This window comes from Rhinolophus hipposideros, assembly GCF_964194185.1.
Source record: "Rhinolophus hipposideros genome assembly, chromosome: 5".
NCBI lineage: Eukaryota > Metazoa > Chordata > Mammalia > Chiroptera > Rhinolophidae > Rhinolophus > Rhinolophus hipposideros.
This window is the reverse complement of record NC_138051.1, coordinates 73708868-73731698: the sequence shown is the minus strand read 5'-3', so window position 1 is coordinate 73731698 and position 22831 is coordinate 73708868. Positions and strand designations below refer to the sequence as shown.

The following is a 22831-nucleotide window of genomic DNA, read 5'->3' as shown; positions in this document are numbered from 1 at the left end:
ATATTTACTTATACTGCTAGTAATTTTATATATTACAACTAATAATGAAAGGAAAAATATTGCCGTTACCCTCTGCTTTCTCAAACATCAGAGTTTAGGCAGAAGTACGTGCTAATATTGCTATCAATTAGAGGTTAATATCTTTGTGGGATTGATGTACATTTTTTAATCACCACAAATATTATGAAAATCAATGAAACTGTAGTTTCTACGCATATTTTACTACAATTTAAGCATAATGTGCCAAGACCACATGAAATTTTAAAAGTAGGGTGCATAACAATTTACGTGCAGAAGTTTTAATTAAACATGTGCCCAAGTGCTTCTTTCCTGAAATCACATCGGTAGTCTGAAAAGATAACAATGTGCGAACAATGGGAAACAACTTAATTAAAATGACACTAGACTCTAAAAAAGAAAATAATTATTTTGGAAAAAAACACGCTCTGAGAAATATCCATGGCAAAGTTGGTTAGGTTCTAAGACCACAGATTCCAAAAACAAGAAGGTACACTATGTTAACTTTGTAACATTTGTATAACCATTTAAAACAGGATTTTAAATAGACCAAGTTATAGTTAAATATAGGGTCTTGATAAGGCCAATAACTATTCAAGTAGAAATCAAATATCTCTTACATGATACCTAAAGTTGGTCTTTTAGATTTAAACAATTTGCTGAGTCAACTATTAATGATCTTTATGAGGTTTTAATATAACATTCCACCTAGACAACTTTCTTTTTTTTTTCTATAATAAGCACATTTATTATTTGTGATTCTTCTTTTTTTTTATTAGTTTCAGGTGTACAAGACAAGGTAATACTTAGACTAGACAACTTTCTTCATCTTTATTTAGGAAGAAGAAAAGGGTAAAGGATTAGAACCTAAATATGTATCATATCATTTTTACCTATCATCTTCTGTAGATAAACTGTTCCACTAGTAGAAAGAGTAAGAGCTGAATGTAAACCAGAAATGATGCCCTTCAAACACTGCAAACCTAAATGCAGCTTAAACTCAGAGGAAATAATATTCTTAGCCATTCAATTGAAATAAATATATATCCTTGAAATAATGAATATAAAGATTAGAGTTCATTACTACCCTGTTTCCCAGAAAATAAGACCTTGCCAGACAATCAGCTCTAATGCGTCTTTTGGAGCAAAAATTAATATAAGACCCGGTATTGTATTATATTATATTATAATTATATATTATAATTATATTATATAAGTCTGGGTTTTATAGTAAAAGACCAGGTCTTATATTAATTTTTGCTCCAAAAGATTCATTAGAGCTGATTGTCCGACTACGTCTTATTTTTGGGGGAAACATAGTATGCATCATTCTTCATATAATATCTGTACATCACATGTATGTTACATACGTGACATACCTAGGATACTGGAGAGCTCACAGACACTTAAAACACTTGTTATCTTCCACTTCATGTATACGTAAGAATAAGCACACATTTTAATGTGACGTATTCCTAGAAATATAAGATACATAACTCATATTTTTTGTTTGGGGAGAAGGCATTGGACATTTTGTGTTTTTCAAATATGAGCTTATGATAGTCATTTAGTATTAGTCTACACTAATATTGCATGTGTGGCTATTTAGAAAAAGGAAATAAAAGTCTTTTTTTTCTTTGGCTGATGAGGTCTTTTATTTGATTACTTTAAAAATCATAGATCTTAATCAGTTTCTTTTTTTAATATTTTTTAAAATTTATTGGGGTGACAATTGTTAGTGAAATTACATAGATTTCAGGTGTACAATTCTGTATTACATCATCTATAAATCCCATTGTGTATTCACTACCCAGAGTCAGTTCTCTTTCCATCACCACATATTTGATCCCCCTTACTCTCAGCTCCCTCCCCCCGAAATAAATGTCTTTAATATTAAACTTGAAACTTTTTCAAGTTTACATAGAGCCTTTCTACACAATTAGTAGGTTGGTCCTCCAAAAATAAAACCTATGCAAGACGACTTACTAAATAAGGGACAGTCTATTGGACAGAATGATTATGAATACCCCGATGGCAGGGATCATATCTTGTATTCCTACATTCTGCCCATCAGCTAGCATGATGCCTTACGTATAATAGTTATATAATAAATACTGGTTGTCTTCAACAGACTCAAACAGCCCAAATCTTAGCCCTATTTCTACCACTGACATTTTTGGAAATGTAATAAATATCATTTGGAGTGTTTAGCCCACGCCTTTATCTCTCCTCTTAGAGCTATTGACCACCACCCAGAGGAGAAAGCCCAGGCCTATCACAATTTTAACCTTGTTTCTCTTATGTAGCCCTTACCGCCTGGCTATAGCTAACTGGATGAAGGGTAAACTCCTGACTCAAACAAAGGCAATTAGAGTGTCTCATTTGAGAATTTGAAATGAGAGTCCTGTAAACTGGCATTTGGAAGCTAAACATGTCAATGATAGAGGATTATAACAAAGATTCAATGGAGTTTCTCAGGCTATCTTAGTTCTTAGTTCTTTCTGAGGCCTAGCTGTACAACCATCTCTTGAATTCTGAGAGGTCCCTTATATGCCTAAAGGAAAAGTTCACTTTGGGGTGGTAAGTAATAGAAATGAACTAAAGTTTGTTCAAGCACGAATCTGGAGTAGGTCACTTCTCAACTATTACAACTCATAAAAAATATTAGGTGTATTTTTTAAGTAAGAAAGGTCCTTACATGTGTTAATTCAAACTTTCTCTCAATCAGAAAGTCCTTTGACAATGCCCAAAGAAGTAGCTCATGCCTAACTTTTGAACAGAAGCAGCTAGCTCTAATTACCAGGTCCTTTTTTACAAGGAATTAAAAACCTGTAACTTTGATCCATTGGTCCTAGTTCTGTCTTCTACAGAAATTTAAATAAATTTATTCTGCTTTCCAGGTGTCAATCTTTTAGCTTTTTGAAGAGAAAGCTGCCTTATTACCCCTATATTCACTCTCTTCCAGGGTACACTTCCCCAGCTCATTCATTCTTACCCGTACTTGATAAGAGACTTGATAAAATACTTAGCGAGATAAGATATTTGATTTCTGTCCATGGCTACTGAGAATGACTGCTAAAGAAACTCTACTTTCAGCTCTCCTATCTGTGCAGAAAAGGCATAAAGAAAGTACCTCTATGCCCAGAGAGTATTTCTGGTATGGAGAAGTAATATCCCAGTTAGAGATAAGGAAACTGATGCAAAGAAGCTCAATTTCAAACCAGCAACAGCAAAGCTTGATATTGCCCTCAATATTGCCTTCCATATCCCCAGGTCCATCCAGTGTGCCATGCTACCCTGCTTTCCCATGATATTCTGTTCACAGGTATGTAGAAAGTGCCCCTAAATGCACTGAGGCAATGCATATACCCGGTTCCCATTTCTAAGGCCTAGCTCTAATCAAGGCACAGCAGGGTATAACCCTGCTCAGAAGCCTAAATAAACAAACAAACAAAAAACCCAGGCTCACCAATATCTGGCACCAACCCATCTTATGGCATACAAACAAAAAGGAGTATTCAGGAAAAGCAACTCCAGAAAGATAGTGTAAGGATCTTAGAAAACCTGTTCATTCACGAAAACATTAAGAACTCTGGCAAAATTGTCAAAATCAATTCTTCCAGAACTCTGGAAATTAACCAAAGGCTTGCAACAACCAAGCGGTTACCATATGAACCAGCTATTCCACACCTAAGAATACACCCAAGAGAAATGAAAACATATCCATACAAAAACTGTACACAAATATTCACAGCAACATTATTCATAATAGCCACAAAGTGGAAACAACCTAAATGTCTATCAACTAACTGATGAATAGATAAATAAAATATAATCTCTCCACACGGTGTCACATTATTTGGCAATGAAAAGAAATAAAGTACTGATACATACTAAAGCATAGGTGAAGATTATGCTAAGTGAAAGAGGCTAGTCATAAAAGGTCACATATTGTACGATTCCATTTATATGAAATGTCCAGAATAAATCAATTCATACAGACAGAAAATAGATTAGCTGGAGAGTAGGAGAAATGGGAAGTGACTACTAATGGGTACATGGTTTCTTTTTGAGGTGATAAAAATATTCTAAAATTAGACATTGGTGAAGGTTACACAACTCTTTAAGTATACTAAAACCAAAAATTATACATTTTTTTTAAGTGTTATAAAAATTATTTTAAAAAGGTAGTTTTCAGTGACCTAAAAATTTTTCTCACCTTCATTTCTTTGGTCATATCTCTCCTCTGCCTGGAATGCATTTCCTTCCATTTCTAACTTAAAATCAGGCCATTCTCTAACAGCCCATCTAAAAGCAACCCTTTCCATAGTTGTTTTTGTTTTTGTTTTATTGGATTGGGGAACAGTGTGTACCTCCCAGGACTTTTTTCCAAGTCAAGTTGTTGTCCTTTCAATCTTAGTTGTGGAGGGTGCCATTCAGCTTCAAGTTGTTGTCCTTTCAGTCTTAGTTGTGAAGGGCGCAGCTCAGCTCAATGGTCCAGTTGCCGTGACTAGTTGCAGGGGGCATAGCCCACCATCCCTTGCAGGAGTCGAACCGGCAACCTGGTGGTTGAGAGGACAAGCTCCAACCAACTGAGCCATCCGGGAGCTCAGCGGCAGCTCAGCTCAAGGTGCTGTGTTCAATCTTAGTTGCAGGGGGCGGAGCCCACCATCCCTTGCGGGACTGGAGGAATTGACCTGGCAACCTTGTGGTTGAGAGCCCACTGGCCCATGTGGGAATCGAACCGGCAGCCTTCGGAGTTAGGAGCATGAAGCTCTAACCGCCTGAGCCACCAGGCCAGTCGCCCTTTCTATAGTTTTGTCTGATCCTCCCAGAGTGATGTTTTTCCTTTTCCTTTGAACTTCAGGAATACTTAATAATTCTTAAGGGTCACCTTCAATAAGTTAACTTTATCAGTTCTTCGCAAACATTTATCTTCCCTACTACATATTAAGATCCCTGAGGGCAGGGATGATGCCATCTGTGCAGATATTCCCTGAGTATGCAGTCCTTGGCTGGGCACTTAGAAGGCGTTCCCCCAGTGTCTGGTGAATGAATGTGCTTTGCCAAATATATGCACCTTTATAAAACAGTCTACTGTAATGCTTTTTCTGTTTTTCCTGTTTTGGTCCACTGCTTGATGGACTAATCATCTGAAATTATTAATGTCATGTTTCACATCAAACATGATCTCAAAACTCTATTATCAGTCTGTTTTTCAATGTTTTCCCTTATTTAAAACACTATATATTTCTTTCCAGAATAATGGAAAATTGGAAAGTTTTTAAAATAATTTATCATATTACCCAGCCAGCAGAAAGACTAACAATTTTCCATATTCCCATCCATGTATTTTTTAGTGCATTAACATAGTTTGAGATCTCAACTATGTATACAATTTTGTAAGTTTTTTCCTTAGTTATGTTTCCTCATGCCATGACAAATTCTTTGCAAACATAATATCCTTTCCTATAATGGAACCATCATTCTCTTTAATTCTCCTACTGGTTGTTTTCAAAATTTCACTACTATGAATATGTATGGCAATGAATGCCTTAGTAAGTAATCTTCTTGTATTTCTGATTATTCTTTTATACGGCAAGTTAATAGATTGATCGGATTAGGTCAAAAGGAAAGAACATTCTTTAGAAAATAACATCCATTAGCTTTTCTTATTATAAAAATTGCACATGATCTCTAAAAAAATTTAATATAGCAAATATAAAAGAAAAATCACTCACCACCATTGGTATATGTCTTTCAAATCTCCTCTCTTCTCTCTCAAATATGTGAAATCATGTTTTATTTTCCTGTCTTAATTTGCCATTATAACAAAAGCATTTTAAAACATTATTAAAAATTTTATAAACATTTTAATCACTTCATAATACCATACTGTATAAATACACAATAATATACTTAATCAGTATGGAATACATGGATTATCTTCTATTTTTAATTATAAATAATACTGCAGTAAATATCTTTACATATAAATACACATATGCATGATTGTTTTTTAAGATAGATTTTTCTGTTAATACAATCTTAAGGCCAAAAAATGTTTATGGGCAATTTCAAAACTCCTGATATTATGACACCAAGTTACATTCCAGGAAAGTTGGAAAGTTGTATTATTTTATACTCCCAACCAGAGGTTTATGAGACTATCCATATCATCCACAGCATTAGACATTATCTTTAAGCAAAACAAAATTAGATAACTAAATTTTAAGTGTGCCTTTTAACTCTATGATTTTATAATTTTTGTATTTAAATGTATTGTATATATTAATATTTTAACACAAATCTATTAATCTTTTATTTCTTTCATTTTATTGTCTTTCATTTCGTTTCTTCATTTTATTTCTTCTTTATTCAGGTTTACATCAAATCTTCCTGATATTTTCTTAGCTTTTTTTATTTAGTACTATGTTACAAAATATTCAGTTGAGATACAATACCTACTGGGCGGCTGGTTGGCGCAGTTGGTTAGAGCGCAGTGCTCATCACACCAAGGTCACCAGTTCGAGTCCCACATGGGCCAGTGAGCTGCGCCCTCCACAACTAGATTGAAAACAATGACTTGACTTGGGAGCTGCGCCCCCCACAACTGAATTGAAAAACAACAACTTCACATGGAGCTGATGGCTCCTGGAAAACACACTGTTCCCCAATATTCCCCAATTTAAAAAACGAGAGAGAGAGAGAGATACAATACTTAATTCAAAATATATATATGTTCAAATGTGATCAAATCAGAGCCAAAGTTAGAATGAAGTTTGAAGGCATCTCAGATGCTTCTGCTGCAAGCAATATCAAACCAAAACAAAGCCAATTGTCATTACTTGTAATAACACTATAGACAAAGGGAAACTTCAGTGAAGGAAAATGTAAATGAACTCTGAAGAGAAATATAGAGAAAGGAAAGGAGAAAAGAAAGGAAGAAAGGAAAAGCTTTTATAATATTAAAAACTTCAAGATAATTGGAATGACCATCATTTGCAATAAACTTGAAATATACACTTTCAATTTTATAAAATAGATACTGGATGAAAATGATTTTTTAGGGCCAGCCCGGTGGCTCCGGCGGTTAGAGCTCCATGCTCCTAACTCCGAAGGCTGCTGGTTCGATTCCCACATGGGCCAGTGGGCTCTCAACCACAAGGGTGCCAGTTCGATTCCTTGAGTCCCACAATGGATGGTGGGCAGCGCCCCCAGCAACTAACAACGGCAAATGGACCTGGAGCTGAGCTGTACCCTCCACAATTAAGACTAAAAGGACAACAACTTGAAGCTGAACGGCACCCTTCACAACTAAGATTGAAAGGACAACAACTTGACTTGGAAAAAAGTCCTGGAAGTACACACTGTTCCCCAATAAAGTCCCGTTCTCCTTCCCTAATAAAATCTAAAAAAAAAAAAAAAAAAAAAAAGAAAGAAAAGAAAAGAAAAATAAAATGATTTTTTAAGAGTATTTGAGGCCTGGAATGTAAGAAACATAATATTCTGACTGGTAAGAGAATATCATATCAGCTAGTGGCATGTACTGGCAAATGACAATATTGTAACCCAATTCTAGTAGACATAAATATCCAGAATATGTGTGTGTAACTTATATTTTATGAAGGTATAAGATATAAATTGAAAATGACACAAATAAATATAACAACATTCTGTACTCATAGATTGGAAAAATTAGTATGATTAAAATTTCCATACTACCCAAAGCAATCTACAAATTCAGTGTAATCCCTATCAAAATTCCAATGGCATTTTTCACAAAAATGGAACAATCCTAAAATTTGTATGAAACCACAAAAGACCCCAAATAACCAAAGCCATATTGAGAAAGAATAACAAAGCTGGAGGCATCATACGTCCTGATTTCATACTATATTACAAAGCTATGGTAAGCAAAACAGTATGACACTGTTAAAAAACAGATACACAGATAAATGGAACAGAAGAGAGAAACCAGAAATAAACTCATGCATATATAGTCAATTTACAACAAAGGAACTAAGTATATACAATGGGAAAAGAACAGTCTCTTCAATAAAAGGTGTTGGGAAAACTAGACAGCCACAGAGACACCTTATTCTTGTCAAAATTTGCCTAGACATTCCTTATCTCTCTAAAATAAAACCTCAAAAAAAAAAATAGAAGGGGGGGGAAGAGGGAGAGAGAGAGAGAGAGAGAGAGAGAGAGAGAGAGAGAGAGAGAGAGAGAGAGAGGAAAGGAAGGGAAGGGAAGGGAAGGGGAAGGGAAGGGAGAGAGGAGAGAGGAGAGAGGGAAAAAGAAAGAAAGGAAGGAAGGAAGAAAGATAGAGAGAAATAAAGATCAAACATGAAAAATGTCTAGTTTTCTTTCCTGTTATCCACGTTCTTTCTATAGAGTGAAGCCCACTTAAAGAAGCAGACTCATATATAGACCTTCACAAAACACAAGCTCAAGGCATAATAACACTTAGCAAACTAGTGTTGATGACAGGACATAACTGTAAAATGCTTAACACAGTACTAAGCACACTGCATTATTCAGAATGAGAACACAAAATAGTGGTCATGGAAAACAACAACAGCCCAAGACAGTGTTTATTCAACTTCACTTCAACTATATTAAATTACATGGAAAAAGATCAGAAATACACTAAAAAGTTGAGTCTACAGCAAAAGAAACAATCAACAAAATAAAAAAGGCAACCTACCGAATAGGAAAAAATACTTGCACATCACATATCTGATGAAGGGGTTAATATCCAAAATGTATAAATAACACATACAACTCAACAGAAAAAATAATCCAATTAAAAAATGGGCAGAGGACCTGAATAGACATTTTCCAAAGAGGACAAATGACCAACAGGTACATGAAAAGGGGCTCAATATCACTAATCCTCAGGGAAATGTAAATCAAAACCGTAATGAGATATCACCCCCATCTGTCAGAATGGCTATTGTCTAAAAGACAAGAGATAACAAGTACATGCAAGGATATGGAAAACAAGGAACCCATGTGCAGTGCTGGGAGAATTGTGACTTGGTACAGCCATTATGGAAAACAGCATGGAGGTTCCTCAGAAAAATCAAACTAGAACTAACATATGATCCAACCATTCCACTTCTGCGTATTCATCCCAAGGATGAAATCACTGTCTCGAGAGATACCTGTACCCCCATGTTCTTTTGTGCATGATTAACAATAGCCAAGACATGGAAAAAGCCTAAGTATCTATCGAGAGATGAATAGATAAAGAAAATGTGATATTGAGATATACGAGATCTGACAATTAAGTTTCAAAATGCAGATGTGCAGAATATTTTATGCTTCTCTCTAAAAAAATAACAACTTACAAAAACTAAATTAAGTTACATTTAACTTATGTGATCCTCATTGGTTTTTGTTTCCTGTGAGTTTAATGGATTTTAGACAGAAAATATTGTTCACCATTCCTAGATTGCATATTAAGATACAGCACTAAATTATGTTCCCTCATACATAAATTAACTGAATTAAAATCAGTAACAATTTTTTTATTCACCCACCACTGTGTAAAAGGCACTGTGGGAAATAGGAAGTATAAAACAAGAATTTGTACTTCTTGTTTACCTATATTCTCTACTATCCAAACCTAAGGTAAGCCCTAAACAATATAACAAATTATTTCAATTGTCTAAAAAGGAATAGCATCGGACTCATGGAGTCCATCCTTTCCCCTCGAATTCACACATCCTGCCTGCTACAACAGACTGCAGTTGGGGAAAAAGTAAAATGTGACAATGGCCCCACTTGTCATTAATACATACTCACTAATTAGGTTATAATCAATGAGAAAGAGACAGAGAGAGGGACAAGAAAGGGAGTAGAGAAAGACAAGAGAAAAAAGAAAGAAAAGGTGATCTTGAAGAACTTGTCTCTTTTAAGGTAAACAGAACCAAAGTTTAAGAAGAAAAACACAAATTTCTTCTTATATGGTAAGGGACACTTAGAATTACTTAAAGAACTACATGGAAAGTTGGCACAAATAAAACATTCTAGACCTACACCAGTGTGGATCCCTACAGACCACCTAATACTCTCACCAGCTAAACCAATGCCAGGACAGAGTCAAGGACTCAAAACAAATTGTCTTGTTTCTTTGGCATTTTAAACAGTTTAAAGAACATAGGGATTAAGGGAGAGGAGAAAACCATGAACACTAGCTCATTGAAATGCTTATAACCTTGTGTACCCCACTAATTGGCGCAAATAAAAAGAGTCTATATCTCTCTGTCCTCCTTATACTGGTTTGCAGAATTCAAAACTAGAATTTCCCAACACTTCCTACCAATTGGTTTCAAAATAATTTGAATGTGAAGACATCCAAGTCAATTTGTTCAAAATGTTTCTTCCTTCTGCTGGATGCTTATTCACACTGTTTTCTCTAGGAAACAGAGAGAAGTCATTCAAGTTGCTGGCACTGCGTTTATCTGGACCGGTTACGAAAGATAGGGAGCTGGCAACAGACAAAAAGAAACCTGTTCTTATCATCATGCTTTGCTGTGACCTGATGGGCAATGAGCAGTGCAGTGCCACATTTCACCATGTCCCTTCCCTGTTCTTTAAAAAGTTTATGGCTTAGTCCTCATTTGTAAAGTCTCAGCATGCTTCCTTTTTTTACAATCTTTTCTACAAACTGTAATGGAAAAGCTACCTCATGGCACCTTATATAACTTTAGTCCTCTCAGGGGCTTTGTCATCCCTGGTAATTTGGATTTAGAACCAAAAATCTACCCTATGCTTAGTCTCCTTGGGTTGTTGTTGTTGTTTTGATTCCAACTCATTTCTCCAGAATAGGGTTGTTCTTTCTACTTACTTGTTGAAAACATTTTTTTAACATTAATTTCCAATTTAAGTGTTGGCCCAAGGTTGCAGGTCAGCTCTGCAACTTTTCTAAAGATTTGCAGATCAAGCCAGAGAAGTAGAGTCTGGTTTGCTTTTGTGGAAAAAGTGATACAGACAAATTTGGAAACTACTACTTAAAGATTCCAAGTTTCAAATCTTACTGAAAATATTTGGGGCTTGAATTCCATTTTTATTCCCATCTAAGAAAAAGTTCTTACTAAAAAACTATAAAGCTCCTAATATTTCCCAATCACCAAGTATCTTTTCCAAAGCAGCATTCTGATCAGTATAATGCAAATGAATCATCAATAAAGCAATTAACTTCCACCCAAGATATTCCTGTACTCAAATTCAAAGGAAAGTGCTTGGCAAAACCCATCTTAGTATCTGCCAAACCCCAAACATTTGAAAACAAATAATAACTAACTCTAGGCTGCTTTGCCAAGCCCTAGAACGGCAATGCCCCTCGCCCTTTCAGAATGTCTGCATATTTCTGAACATCTTCTACTTCAGCTTCATATTCTAAGCCTTTAAGTGTCAAAAGTCAAGAACTATCAACCAAAGAATTAATAAAGCTGAAGCTCTAGATAAATAAACCTCAAACTCCAAGGTTCTGTCAGAGAGATTCACACACAATTCATCTGTTGAGAGAAGATTCTTTTTTTTTTTTTTTTCCATTCAAGGAGCAGTTTAGCCTGAGGATTACCTTTCATTCAGCAAGGATCACCTACATTCTAACTCTTGTGGTTATTAGAGCAAATCATGGGGTGTTGAGAACTTGGCTTCCTCCACCTTAATAAAACAGTTCAAGTCCTAGAGGCAGTTAATCCCTGGAAGGCTTTGTGATCCCATCCCCTGACATGTTTGATAAATATGGAAATTGTAAAATGTTCTGACTTGTTAAAATTTTTTCAGCCTGCTTAACGTGCTCTTTGGCCTTAACACGCACAAACTGCTGACCTGGCATGTCTAGGAGCCTCCATCACCTTCTCTATTGTGTATACACTGACAACCCCTGAAGCATAAATAAGTCACACTTCACAAAGAAATGTTTATTCTACACTCTTAAGAGGGACTCTCCTTTTCTCAAAGAAACAAAAGTATGGCAAAGGGAGGGAAGAAGGGTGTGTACAAAAATATGTGGCAGAAAGGAGAAAAAAAAAAACCCTCTCTTTCTAAATGATTGTAAAGCTGAAGACCATTAAAAAAATCTGGGTTGGGATAGGTGTGTCTGCAGTTGGCTGATAAACAAATCTTTCAGAGCCTGAAATTACTATGGTAAGAAACAACTGTTTCTCTTTGTTTCTCGATTTACAAAATGTAATAAATAATATAGTTTTCTTTCAGTACATCTTAATAATTCAAATGAGTCAATTTCCCTTGAACACCACTCAAAGTTAAGAAAATGAAATACTATTAGGACCTGTATCGGGCCACCAACGAGCAAGAAGGCAAGCTCTGGTCTCATGACTATGTCCAACTTCTACTCATCTCAAATAACTAGTCATTTTGGAGAGTGAATAAACAACTATGTAAATACCAAGAAGAGGGCCTGTAAATGTACAAACTGGGTGTGGTGTCTAGAAACCCTGCAGAATTCTCCAGGCATAGGATTCACAGGGACACATCAGGAAGAAACCTCGAAGACAATACACTGATGAAATGTTAATGATACACTGGAAGACCTCAAAATTCATAGCCAGCTACACTCGTCAGTCACAGCCATTCCTAATACTCCCAGGTCCAACCATCAAATTCCCAACACTTTGACCATTTCCAGAAAATTGTCTTTATGGTGTCTCCTGAGGCTGCTGCTTGTATTACACTCACAACTGTGAGGGTCACAGCAAGAGGAGATGCATGGTAGAACGGAAGCAGAGGCCTCATGAATGGCAAGGTGGGCACACCTTAGTAAAAAGAAAGTAAGCAGTAAAACAGTGTGGGGACAGAGCCGCAGAGAGCAGTTTCCAGGCTCTCGGCCTCACATAGAAAGGTGCTGGCTCAGCTAGTAAATGGCCATCAACTGTGATTGGCTGGCCATCAGATGTGTCTAGTTGGCCGTCAGCTGTAACCAGTGAGCCATTGGCCACTAATATAACTGCTGTGGCTACGCTAGCAGGAAAATGGGGGCTAGCAAGAAGATAGTGGCTGAGCCTGCAAGCAGAGCAGTGAGGGTTGCGCACAGTGTGGCTCCTGCTTCTTGTGTCTCCAACCCAGCCGCCAATGAGACTGTAGTGAGATGACTCCCCTATCTATGGCTCCGTGGGTGTTCCTTTTTAGCCTCACCGTATCCTGCGCTCTTATGTGGGGAGTGGGACCAGAGACCCCGCAGGCCGCCCCGCATGACACATGGCGCAGCGAGCAGGGTACGGTGCCGGCCAAAGCTTTCCAAAGGATGATGGATCAGTTTGTGCCTATGAAAGCTCAGTCTCAAGAAGACCAGGAGGAGCAGCTGCTGGAGAGCTGGACCCCAGTGGAGGGGTGGGAAGATGTGGATGGTTCCCCAACCAGCATAGGCCTGAGAAAGCCCTGTGGGCTGGGAAGTGCTTGCTGAGGCAGCCTGGAAGCAGGACTTGTAGTCTCAGGAGGAAACGCTTGCTGAGTCCTCCGTGGGAGATGAGAGTGAGGTCAAGGTCATCCCTCACCCCCAGGACAACCCTGGTGAATGACTATGGACTATGGGGAATTGCCTTTCATCCCTAATTTAATGGACCGCTTGACTGTTTGGGAACATACCACCATGTAGTGGGACTGGCGGATGTTTGCTTTTGTGTCTTGACTGGCCGCCATCAAGAATATGTAAGCACCTTGACTGTGAGCCGCTGCTGTTCCAGCACGGTACCCCGAGAGGCCCAGAGAGAGTGGCAGTGCCCTGAGAGCCCTGGCTGAGTCCAGGAAGTCTGGCTGTGCCCCGAGAGAGTGGCAGTGCCCTGAGAAACCCTGGCTGTGCCCAGGGAGACTGGTGGTACCCTAAAAAGCCCAGGAAGTCTGGCTGTGCCCAGAAGTACTGGTGGTGCCCTGAGAAACCCTAGCTGTGTCTGGGAAGACGGGTGGTACCCTAAGAAGCCCAGGAAGTCTGGCTGTGCCCAGAAGGACTGGTGGTGCCCTGAGAAACCCTAGCTGTGTCTGGGAAGACGGGTGGTACCCTAAGAAGCCCAGGAAGTCTGGCTGTGCCCAGAAGGACTGGTGGTGCCCTGAGAAACTCTGGCTGTGCCCAGGATATTGCATTCACCTCCACGCTATCCCATGTTAGGAAACAGTTGTGGGTTCTTTCCCATCTTGCAAGATGGCGGGTGAAAAAGCTGAGAAGCCAGACATGAAGAAGAAACATGAAGCCAAGCAGGCTGATGCTGGAGGCAGGTTAAGAAGAATAACCTTAAGGCCAAAACGCCTGAGAGGGGGAAGCCCCAATGCAGCCGAGACCCTGTCCTGGTCAGAGGAATCAGCAGATAGTCCCCATCAGCTATGTATTCCCGAAAGGTCATGTACAAGAGGAAGCATTCAGCAGCTAAATCCAGGACTAAAAAGAAAAAGGAGGAGGTTCTTGCTACTATCACAAAGCCAGTTGGTGGTGACAAGAATGGTGGCACCCGAGCAGTTAAACTTCGCAAAATGCCTAGATACTATCCTACTGAAGATGTGCCTCGAAAGCTGCTGAGCCGCGGCAAGAAACCCTTCAGTCAGCAGGTGAGAAAACATGGGGCCAGTATCACTCCCGGGACCATTCTGGTCATCCTCACGGGGCACCACAGAGGCAAGAGGGTGGTTTTCCTGAAGCAGCTGAGCAGTGGCTTGCTACTTGTGACTGAACCTCTGTCCCTCCATCTTGTTTCTCTGCGTAGAACACACCAGAAATTTGTCATCACCACCTCCACCAAAATTGATGTCAGCGGTGTAAAAATCCCCAAACATCTCACTGATGCGTACTTCAAGAAGAAGCTGCGTAAGCCCAGGCACCAGGAGACGGAGATCTTCAACACGGAGAAAGAGAAATACGAGATGACAGAACAGCGCAAAATTGATCTGAAAGCCATGGACTCGCAAATTCTGCCAAAAGTCAAAGTTGTTCCTCAGCTCCAGGGCTACCTCTGCTCTATGTGTGCTCTCACAAATGGGGTTTATCCTCACAAACTGGTGTTCTAAATTTATTACAAAGAACCTAATTAAATGCCTGATCTGTTGAGAGAGAGAGAGAGAGAGAGAGAGAAAGTTGTGTGATAGAGTTATGAATGTATTTCAAAACCTCTGGTCACTCAAGGCTTAGAATCCACACTTTAACCAAATGATATTCTTACCACACTTTCTTGTGCATATTGCATAACTATGCTTTCACAGATCACCAAACTATCCGAAGGCTAAGGAAAACACATTCCATGGAATACAGCCATTTCCCTCTTTAATATATAAATTAACCAATCTAAACCGCCTCCCGACAGTCGGCTAATAGAATTATGCCTCCAAGGGAAAAAAAGCTATGATTTCATAAGTCCAGTATTATGATGTTTCTCTTTTCCCACCAACATTTTGTAACACCATCCTAAGGTACTCTGTGGTCAAAGAGATGGATATGGATGACTGAATGCTTTACAAACGAATTTGTTATACTCTTTCACAACAACCGTTAGAGCAAAGAGAGGAAGTCTGAAGTCATGTATGAGCTGGAAAAGGGACAGCATGCTTGTGAGTAGCATGGTTTTCAAAAGAGAACTATAAAAGACTTCCTGATGTATTTAGCATCTGATGTCTAGTATACTTGGAGCAATATATCATTCTTACAATTCTGCTGTAAAGTTAGTTGATAATTTTGTTCAAGTTAAAAAAAAGTGAACACAGCTATATGTCAGAACTTCACTCATTCATTTGTCCATGATGTGAACCACTTCTTGATGAATCGGTAATAGTTTCAAATACTGGAAGAATATGTTCTCAAGTTCACGCACGCGTGTGTGTGTGTGTACTATTCACGATATCATGGCTATAGACATGACACACTTTTAAGTTCAATATGCATTAACATTTTCTCCATCACTTTCTTAAGTCTAGACAATTAACAAAACAGTAAGTCCAGTCCTGATTTGCTGCGTTTGCCAATTTCCATGGTGTTAATACTTGTACTAGGGCTGACATCAAGTTACCAACGTGATGTCAGTGAGCACAGAGCTGGAAGAGATGTGCAGCAGTATACACCATTATACAGCATTTCTACTACAGACACAATAAACACAAATAACTTCAAGAGCATAGATAATGGTAAAATGTAGTAAAAAGGTAACTATGAAGTGATGAGTTTTGAGTATTTGTTTTTATTTCTTTAATTGTAAGTTTATACAGTTGAATTTTTAATGATAACCAGCTCACAAAATTTCTAAAAATTTAATAGCTGGTTCTCAGGAGTTGGTGTGGGCTGGCTCCACCACACACTAGCTGTACACTACATCCCACATATTGCTACTACCACTCGATTTACATATCACTTTGGAGTTTTCTTTAGAAATCTTTGGAGACGTGTAATAAATTTTGTGTGTTAAAGAGACAACAACAACAAAAAACCTCAGATACTTTAATATGTAATTTTTATGCAGACTAGTTTGTAGTTCCCAACAGAAAACTTATGAACCATCTAAGCGCCAAAGCGTTTAGGAAATCAACTAATAAAAGCAGCTTTGCATCTTAGGGGAGAGAAATGCAGGCCATAAATATTTGGGTAAAAAAGGACATCAAGCTAAAAATAAAGATATCTGCATCAATTTTTACAAATAAAACTGGTCAAAAAGACTTGATTTCCTAAAGGAACCGAAACTAAAAAAAAATAGCTGCTTATAAATGAATGATACAGAGTCTACAGACAACCACCACAACATAAATGCTTGAGATGCCATAATCACATGTCAATATCAACTTTTTAATTTGCATAATGTAAAAGGAGAAATTACAAAGAAATCCAAAGCTATTTCACAAATCCCTCTAGCCAAAGTAAACCACTGAGAGAATGAAAGAATTTATTCCACAAAATGGTCATTTACGGTATTAAGTCGCACTTTTAAAGACTTTCAAAAACAAGTCTGTATTGCCCTGGTAAATCTTTGAAAAACTGAAGGCAGTTAAGTTGTTCTCAATCCCTTGAAAAAGTTCAATTAACCAGTTAATATTAACAGGGTGAAATTTCAACTACCTTCCCTTTCCTGGAGAATATGCTTGTGTGCATGCCTCTCCAAAACCGACCACAATGTCCTGTGGGATTGTTTATTTCCAATGTAAGTCTTCAAAGCTGAGGAAAATGTACAGCACGCATACTGTTTATCTCTACAAGCTGGAGCATATGGAAAAATTTATAACCGTCAAGTGTTATTATTACACTGCAAAACAAACACGCAGACATACACAATAGGGATAAATATAGTGAGATTCGTTCACAAATCGGAGATGCTAGAGGCACATGGAAGAGTTTACAAAAATTGCAATGTTGAGAGCAGGAGGACGGTGGAGCCAACCTGGCTTTACACAATGATTGTATGGAAAAGATTCTGCTGTTGCTTCTGAAATATAACACAAGTTTAGGCATGCAGGTTAATTTGAGAAGCAGCCCTTAAAGAAAAGGAAAGAAGAAAAACAATTCCTGTCTTGTATTAAAAATTCTAAAGAAGTATCATTATGGATTCACCAAAAAAAAAAAAAAAAGAAAAGCAGTAAAACAATTAAAATGATAAATCAACAATTGAGTGATAGTCAAATGAAAATATAGTTGAAAATTATTTTCACAGAATATGCATTATAAAGCAAACAATTTAGTTTATTAAAAACTTTAATATATAGCAATATAAATTGCTGAATTGAGGCAATTTTAAAATAGAATCCATTTTTTGCAATGACTTTTAGGTAAAAGGGATAAAAGGCACTAAACCTACATTTTAAAACGTAGAATTTTGCAGTTATCTCCCCAAATCCTCTTTCAATTGGAATATACATTATTTCAAAAGTCTAATTTTTACATATAAAGTTTTAATGAAATAATAATAATTTTCCCCAAATTTATCAATATCAGCAGTTCCATGAAGAAAAATTCTAAGTATAAAGACAGAAAAGTAATCCCAGGAAATAAAAACACTCTCTATCCAAAGCTCACATGTACTAAATGCAGAGGCTGAAATAAGGCTTGGATGTTTTTTCTATTTTCTTCAGTGCTCTAGTCATTACTTTAACAGGCAAAGAATTACTAAACAAGCAAAACTCTTTGACGGAAGCACATACTTTCCACACACTCTAAGTGTCAAAGGCCTGTTTAGAGAAAAGCCAAACAATCTACTGCATCTTAGACGTAAGGGCCAGAATTAGGTGATGTTTCTGACTAAGGGGTCTATTTCTGCCTCTACCAAGGCCTCATTTTGTAACCTTAGGGAAGAGATTTATTTGTTTTTCACTTGGCTTTAAAAATAAAGATGGAGCCACAGAACCTCTACTTAGCTCCCTAGAATATTGTGAGGCTACAATAAATAATGCCCATAAAAGCTTTGATCTCTTCAGGAAAAAAAAAAATGAATTCTGACACAGGCAGAAGTTTTAGAGGTTCCGGTGTTAACTGAAGGTGGAACAGAAGGAACAGATAAACCACTGGTTCACTGGAAACATGCCTGTTAACCCTTCTTATTTATTTTCCAGGTAAAAATGGGCTTTGAAACTAAGCCCATAAACTGCCATCGAGATCATATCCAATTTTCACTTCTTTTACATCCACTTATGCCATCACTACAAATTATAACATCTGAGCAGGTGAAAGACAGCTAAGAGTAACTAGACTCATGAATGGAAAACAAGAGGAAAAACCAGGATGCTTGATTTCTAGGCCTGGCTCCTCTTGACAAAAAAAATAAAATAAAATAAAAAATAGGGAATTAGAAACTTAGTTTAAAAAGTAGATTTCAGGCCTCTTTATAGTCCCATCTGCCTCTCTCATGAGAAGTCATCAATATGGCTGCCAAGATTTCTTGGTGGAAAAAGGATTTTGCAAGATGAAACAATTGTAGTTAATTGACCTTAATTTCTGGATCTATGCCAGTATTTGCACTTAAGGCATTAGGATGCTGGGTACAATGGTTTCAATTGAATCTTCTCTCTAAAGTCTCTTATGTCTGTAATGCATACAATTTATATTTTTTAACTATTGTACATATAATGATAGCAACCGTTTCTTTTTTATCCCTGGAAGTTTGATTCACAGTACCCACACATTTCAAATGCCAGATACTGTAACATACTATATGATAACAGAGCAGCATTTAGAAATTTATAATGGGACATCAAATTGCACAGAATAAAAAATGAGAGAATAACTGAGTACATAAACAATCTTATTCCATATCTTGACATAATCTGTTTGTTCCATTGACCATAATCTTAACTCTTAGGGTTTAAAATCTACCATATAACCCATCTTTAATCATTATCATCTTCTAAGAAAGAGTGGTAAATTACTTTTGACTTCTTCTAGCTTTAACTAATTCTAAAAGAACTAATTTTCTTTGTTTGTGTTACAAGGATACCTACTTGGGTGTAGTATTATGTTTTCTTATAAATCTTAGTGTCATTAATCTTAATGTCATTAATAAATTGGTATGAAGGTCAATAATAGTAAGAGACCTTTGAAGATTGTGCCTACCCTTTTATGCTCTAAAACAGAGGCACAGCTTCAGTTAAATAAACAGAAAATGTCATACTTTTTCTCACTCTCGATTTCAAACTCGTTAATCTCTCTAAGCATCAGAAAAGGCGGTTTGCTTAAGACTAAATACCAAGGAAATTGCAGAATAAGGATTTCAGCCCAAGTCCATCTTGCTTCAAATCTCTGTGTTTCTTCCACCATGCCCTGGGGCCTCTGACTAGGATGCAGTCCTTTCTGCACGAACAGAGGAAGGCATGGCCCTCTCAGGGTCCAGAATAGCAGTGACAGCTTCTGCTGCCCAAACCCTTCCTACCACAATCAAGCAAAAGGAAGGGGTGAAATGGGGAAGCTGTTCTGATTGCTGTTCCCTGTCTAACTCTGGATATATATTTTCCCATATAAATAGAGTCAACTTTATAAATGGCAGCGGTAATACACCTCCTGGAGTGTTGGAGTGAGTTGTAAAACAGTAAGGAGGTAAGTCTTCCTTGTATATAAATACTCAAAAAGGGGAGATTAATATTATAATTTCTTATTTTCGTATCCCACCCAAGAATATAACTCAGAATCTGTTAACTTGTGAGAAAATAACTCTTCACTTTTTAAAGACCTAAATTAATTTTTCTTGTGTTAGCTGATGTTTTCAGAGCATCAGAGCATGTACATAAAACAAAAACAGCTCATTTTTGAATACTTTAAAACTGACATTGTGCCAACCTCCCTAACAGACAAACACCTTACGTTATTGTTTAAAAGATAAAGAAAAAGGGGGGGGAGGGGATCCAGAATCCGGAAATAAGAGATAAAATGATAAAAATTCATGAATATAAACTCTCCACAGTTTAACTTATATACAGGAAAAGAACTGAGTAAATTAAATTATCAGAGTCCAAAAGAATCAGAGATCACATTGCAACCAGGAAGCAGACCTATCCCCAACATGAATTTAAAATATATTTAACTTGGGAGACCCAAAGTTAATTCCTTTCAGTCATATCCTCTCATTGCTTTTGCTTGAAATCCAAGGTGGATGGTGGTAAATTTGCCTAATATGCAACACTAGGAATCCCTAACTCTTCAGAGGAGCCCTGCAGATTCTCTAGGTATAGACAACTGCTGGAGAAGAATTTGGCGGGGTGGTGGGGGGGGATGGAATGGCTTATTCTCTCACCCTAAAGGACTTTTTCATAAAGGTCCAGCATAGCCTTCCTCTGGGGCACTTTAAAAGAAGAGATTTACCTTTTTGCTAAGAGTGGTATCTGGGTCTGCCTGAAACTGCACAAAGGACAACCATTATTTAACACTAGTTGATGATAATTTTGTATCAAATAGGCTTTTATAAATAAACTATCTTCCTAACATTCTTGATATAGACTTAACATGAAGGCAAATAATCCTTACTGATTTAAAAACAAAAATCTAATCTGTGCTGGGTCAGAAAAACAGAGTTCTGACAAATCCTATCTTCCAGCGGTATGAAAGGCCCAGTAACTGCAAGATTAGGAATATTTCCCTGTAAAATCTTTCTAATTATATTTTTGATCCAAGACGCACTACAAAATGAAGAAAACCTCCCCCAAACTACATTATCAAACAGTCCGTGGTCATATTAGTAAAGCAAGGAAAACTAATGTATAGTAGTAATTCGTTTTTATCTCATATTTAAAAAAAAAAGACATCTTTCTTACTTAGGAATAACACAATCCGACACATTAGGTACCAACTACCTTCCATAAGAAAACTTTCCTAAGTAAACTTGAAGAAAATGCTTCTTAGTGAGCAGGGTATGTTCACTCAGGTCTTTCCAGAGCATTCATTTTTCACTGCCAGGGATGATTCAACTGCATTGCCTACTTCAGCCCAGTGAAGACTGGGAAGGAAAGGATCATTAACAGATTCCCTCTGAGCAGTCTCCATGTGTGCAGCAGCCTGTGGGACTGGCTATGAAGGCTCCGGAAGGCTAAGCCACAGCCTTCTGCCTTCCTCGTGCTTTCTACTTAACGTACTAGAGAACAAGATAGCTCAGTGGGGTACATTATCTTTTAGGATGCACCAAATTGAAGGCTGCATAATCCAAACTCAACTTCGAGTTGACAAACTTCACAAAATTATCCATGGAAATGCCTTCCAAATGTAACTGGAAGACCGAATGAAAGGAGAAGTGCTGATGTGAAGTAGCATTTTACACTCAGAAGCATCCACCTGGGGGGAAAAATGGTGTTTGTAGTACAAAATAAAAACAAACTTTAAAAGATTTTAAAATAAGGGAACGTGTGAGGATAGAAAAATAAGCACATGTGTTGAAGTGGTCTTATTATTGTTCACATTTATTTATATTGAAAGAAATATTTAAAGCTCAATACAGGAATACCATATGTAGCTCTAAACCCTAACAAATGTTGGGATGTAGGATGGTTTTTCTCCTCACTGAATTAGTTATGAGCATTTAACAAAATTTTCCTGCCTAGCATAGGCCAGGCAATGTACTATGGAATACACCCACGAACAAAAAGGACATGGCTCCTGCCTTCAGGGATTTTGAGAGGAGACAAGGAAATATATAACGCGTAACAAGCACTATAATGACAGGGTGATGTGGAAGAGACCATGGGACACCAACCCTGTAGGAAGGCCTATTTGAGGAAGTGAAGTTTAGGTTGAGACCAGAAGGCTAAGCAGGAATTAGACAGAGAGATGACAAAAGAGACAGAGGAACAGTGTGTGCGATGGCTCAGAGTTAAGAGTCAGTTGAACAAAATGCAAATTAATGAACCTCAGTAAGTCTAGGGCATGAGCAAGGGGAAGAGTGGTATAAGGTAAAGCTGAAGATGTAAGTAGGGCCTGATCAAGAAGGGCTCTGTCTTAGAGACAGGAAGAACTCACTGGAATGTTTAGAAAGGGGAATAACATTATCATCTTTGCATTTTTTGAAAGATCACCCTATCTAACGCATGGAATATGGAATAGTGTGGTATAGGAGTGAATGGTCGAAGGCTACTGTCACAATTCTGTGAGAAATGATAGCTCCTTGGTGGAACGGTGGCCTCCAAAGTAAAAGAGATGTGGGAAAATTTAAGAAAACACTTAGGAGGCAAAATTATCAGAATTCTGCTTGGTCATTGAAATGTAGGGAGGGAAGAAGAGAAGAAGGAGACAAAGGTATCTTCCAGGGTTCTGACTTGAGCCACTGGGAGATGAAGTCACCCTGGAGGAAGAACAATCTTGGACAGGGAGGGGCATGCAAAGAATGAGATCAGGATTGGGAATAAA

The 22831-nt window shown here is 37.6% G+C and overlaps 1 protein-coding gene and 1 pseudogene across 5 annotated transcripts in view; one reads left to right on the top strand and one right to left on the bottom strand.

The window, feature by feature from the left end:
* The window catches only part of RAD51B (RAD51 paralog B), a 626013-nt gene that overhangs the window by 453087 nt on the left and 150095 nt on the right, over positions 1 to 22831 (bottom strand). The gene's annotated exons all lie outside the window — the stretch shown is intronic.
* LOC308497636 (large ribosomal subunit protein eL6-like) lies at positions 14192 to 15048 on the top strand (annotated as a pseudogene). The gene has a single exon. The product of its transcript is annotated as a large ribosomal subunit protein eL6-like (transcript).